Raw genomic sequence first — 3,889 nt, 5'->3', positions numbered from 1 at the left:
TCAGCTTTTGCCATGTGCTGTACAAACTACTTAACTTGGCACCAAAAACTATGCTTAGGTTCCAGCCTGGCGCCGGAAACATGGAATAATAAAATTATTATTATATTATATTATTATATTATAAAATTATTATATTATAAGTAGACTCATCAAAGAACTTATAGAGAGCACACACACACACACACACACACACACACACACACACGCAGCCAAATAGATGCTGCAATAGAGACAAGCAAAGCATGGTAGAGCCCTGAAGAAGTCACAATTTCAATTTGACGAGTGCTTCCAGTTAGGTTTCTCTTTTTACAAATTTGAGTTTCTTCAGTTAGGGAGGATTAAAGAACCATGAACTGCTTGCTGGCCTGTGTGGGGAGGAGGGAGGATTTCTCAGTAGTTTAATGCAGATTATGGGGCCAGTAGAGTGAAAGAGATGCCCCTGATGTTTGATTCTTGGTGATCATCACGTGTGTCACATTATATTCATTATGGTTTTAATGTTTTCTGTGTTTTAAGATGCTTTCACATTCCTCAGGGGCCTTATAAATCTGAAGAGTGACTGCCTTCTTCTCCCAGCCGGTTAACTTCTTTGGATGTTAGACTGCTTGCTTGGAGCCTGCCATTAGATGTGAGGCTGCCATTAATATGTAAGCTGGCTGATCCACAGCCATGTGCCATCTGCCTCCTTACATAAATCACATAAGCCACAGCAGTATTCACCAGGCCTTACGTGAACCCAAGGCAGGTACCAGGCAACCAAGAGCAGCCCTTGCACCCTAGAGTTCGTTAGACTCATTCAAACTTATTAGCTTGACTTGGCTATGCTGCCTTATTGAAGATGTCCTAGTGAAGTCTTGGGCCTCAGTTCTTAGGTTTCTCTATCCAAACCGGAGCTTCTCCTAGGAATCCTGTGTGACAGAGCATGTCCCTTTCTTGAATAGTGTAATAAATAAATTATCTAAAAATTTTTTTGGTGACCTTGACTCTTTGGGCAGGTTCTTCGTCACTTTCATGAATTAATATAAATTTAGACAGAGTTAAACTGGAAAAGAATCTTATGTATGATCAGATATGTATTATATATATGCATGTGTACACACACATACAGACACACACACACACACACACACAAATCAAAGCCATTTGATAGCAGCAAGGACTGAGAAGAAAGGGGACATGGAATGTCCTTTTGGGCACTGAAAAAGACTACGAACACAGACTGGATGATGTGCAAATCTGGTAAAAGGAGACAGCAATTCTATTTCTAGTAGGCAAGTAGCACTAGCTGCAGAAGCCTCTGAGCTACCTTGCATGGAAGCAAGGGAAAGGAAGGAGAGTGGCAGCTAGGAGAGAGCCCTGAGTGGATTAAGACCCCATAAAATACATAGGCATGCGGCAGAAACCTGTTGAGTGTCTTGAACCTATTCTCTTTCCTTCGGCTAGCTGCAGAGAAAGCTAACTCATATGAACCTCAAGAACCATGGTTGTGGCACCCGAGCCACAAGCAAGTCCAAGGTATCAAGAAAAGAAAGACAAGCCGTCCAGCCGTCCAGCTGTTTGTACTAAGAGAATGCATGTGCTCCCTTTATTGCCAGGGGAGAGAGAGAGAGAGGGAGGGAGGAGGGAGGGAGGGAGGGAGGGAGGGAGGGAGGGAGGGAGGAGAGAGAGAGAGAGAGAGAGAGAGAGAGAGAGAGAGAGAGAGAGAGAGAGAGAGAAGTGTGTGTGTGTGTCTTTATTGCATGTGGTGAGAGGTCTCTCTTGTAGGAGGGAGCAGTCTTATCTTATATACCGGCCTACAGCACAGTGGAAAAACCCCACGTTGAATAGAGCATGCTTTCCTCCTGCTAGATGTTGATGTCATGGGGTCAAGGCCAGGGCAGTAAGCCACAACTAGAAAACAGGAAGCACTTGAACTGGAAAAGAAGTTGCACTTGTAGGTTGACCAGCAAGTCACAGAGACCTGGTGGGACTGAGGTCCAACACATGGTGTCTATTTTGTTTTATGTTTTGTTTTTTTTCCTTTTTTATTTAAATTAGAAACAAGCTTGCTTCACATGTCAATCCCAGTTCCCTCTCTCTCCCCTCCTTACCCACCCCCTACCAGGCCCCCCCCCCAGCTACCCACCTAATTCCTACTCCGTTCTCTCATTGTGGGATGGGCACTCAAAATCCATTTGTGTGTCAGGGATAAATATTGATCTACTATCCAAGACCCCATAGATTGCCTAGGCCTCTTCACTGACACCCACATTCAGGGGGTCTGGATCAGTCCCATGATGGCCTCCCAGACATCAGTCTGAGGTCCAAGAGCTCCTCCTTGTTCAGGTCAGCTGTTTCTGTGGGTTAAGCCAGTCCAGTCATGACCTCTTTGCTCATAATTCCTCCCTCTCAGTCACTGGATTCCAGGAGTGCAGTTCAGTATTCAGCTGTGGGTGTCTGCCTCTGCTTCTGTCTATCACTGGATGAAGGTTCTGTTTCCCTGACTCTCTGGCAGTGGGATTGTAGGCTGGCACTCCCCTGATCCATATCTAAAATCCATATATGAGTGAGTATATACCATGTTTGTCTTTTTGCGACTGGGTTACTTCACTCAGGATGATTTCTTCTAGGGTCATCCATTTGCCTGCAAATTTCAAGATTCCATTTTTTTTTCTGCTGAATAGTACTCCATTGTGTAAATCTACCACATTTTCTCTATCCACTCTTCAATTGAGGGGCATCTAGGTTGCTTCCAGGTTCTGACTATTACAAATAATGCTGCTATGAATACAATGGAACAGATTCCTTGTATGAATGGGCATCTTTTGGGTATATGCCTAAGAGTGGAATTGGGTCTTGTGGTAGACTGATTCCCATTTTCCTGAGGAATCTCCATACTGATTTCCAAAGTGACTGTACAAGTCGGCACTTCCACCAGCAGTGGAGGAGTGTTCCCTTTTCTCCACATCCTCTCCAACATAAACTGTCATTGGTGTTTTTGATTTTAGCTATTCTGACAGGGGTGAGATGGTATCTCAGAGTTGTTTTGATTTGCATTTCCCTAATGGCTAAGGATGTTGAGCACTTTCTTAAGTGTCTCCTGGCATTTTAGGCTACTCTATTGAATTCTGTATTTAGTTCTGTACCCCACTTTATAGTTGGATCCTTTGGTGTTTTGGACACTTGCTTCTTGAGTTCTTTGTAAATTTTAGAGATAAGCCCTCTGTCAGATGTGGGGTTAGTGAATATCTTTTCCCATTCTGTGGGGTGCCTTTTTGTTTTGATGACCGTGTCCTTTGCCTTACAGAAGCTTCTCAGGAGGTCCATTTATTAATTGTAAATCTTAGTGTCTATGCTATTGGAGTTATGTTCAGGAAGCAGTCTATTGTACCAATTTGTTCAAGGGTACCTCCTACTTTCTCTTCTAAGAGGTTCAGTGTGGCTGGATTTATGTTGAGGTCTTTGATGCATTTGGACTCAAGTTTTGTGCATGGTGATAGGCATGGATCTATATGAAGTCTTCTACGTGCCAGCCTTCAGTTATGCCAGCACTATTTGTTGAAGATGATTTCTTTTTTCCATTGTATAATTTTAGCTTCTTTGTCAAAGATCAGGTGTTCATAAGTGTATGGGTTAATATCAGGGTGTTCAATTCGATCCCATTGGTCTACCTATCAATTTTTGTGCCAATACCAAGCTGTTTTCAGGATTATAGCTCTATAATAGACTTGAAGTCAGGGATGGCGATGCCTCCAGATGTTGCTTTGTTGAACAGGGTTGTTTTGGGTATCCTGGGTCTTTTGTTTTTCCATATAAAGTTGAGAATTGTTCTTTCAGGGTCTGTGAAGAATTGTGCTGGGATGTTAATGAGGATTGCATTGAATTTGTAGATTGCTTTTGGCAAGATTGC

This window comes from Mesocricetus auratus, unplaced genomic scaffold, assembly GCF_017639785.1.
Source record: "Mesocricetus auratus isolate SY011 unplaced genomic scaffold, BCM_Maur_2.0 Super-Scaffold_6730, whole genome shotgun sequence".
Classification (NCBI taxonomy): Eukaryota; Metazoa; Chordata; class Mammalia; order Rodentia; family Cricetidae; genus Mesocricetus; species Mesocricetus auratus.
The sequence above is the reverse complement of the archived record's forward strand: the minus strand, read 5'-3'. Positions refer to the sequence as shown.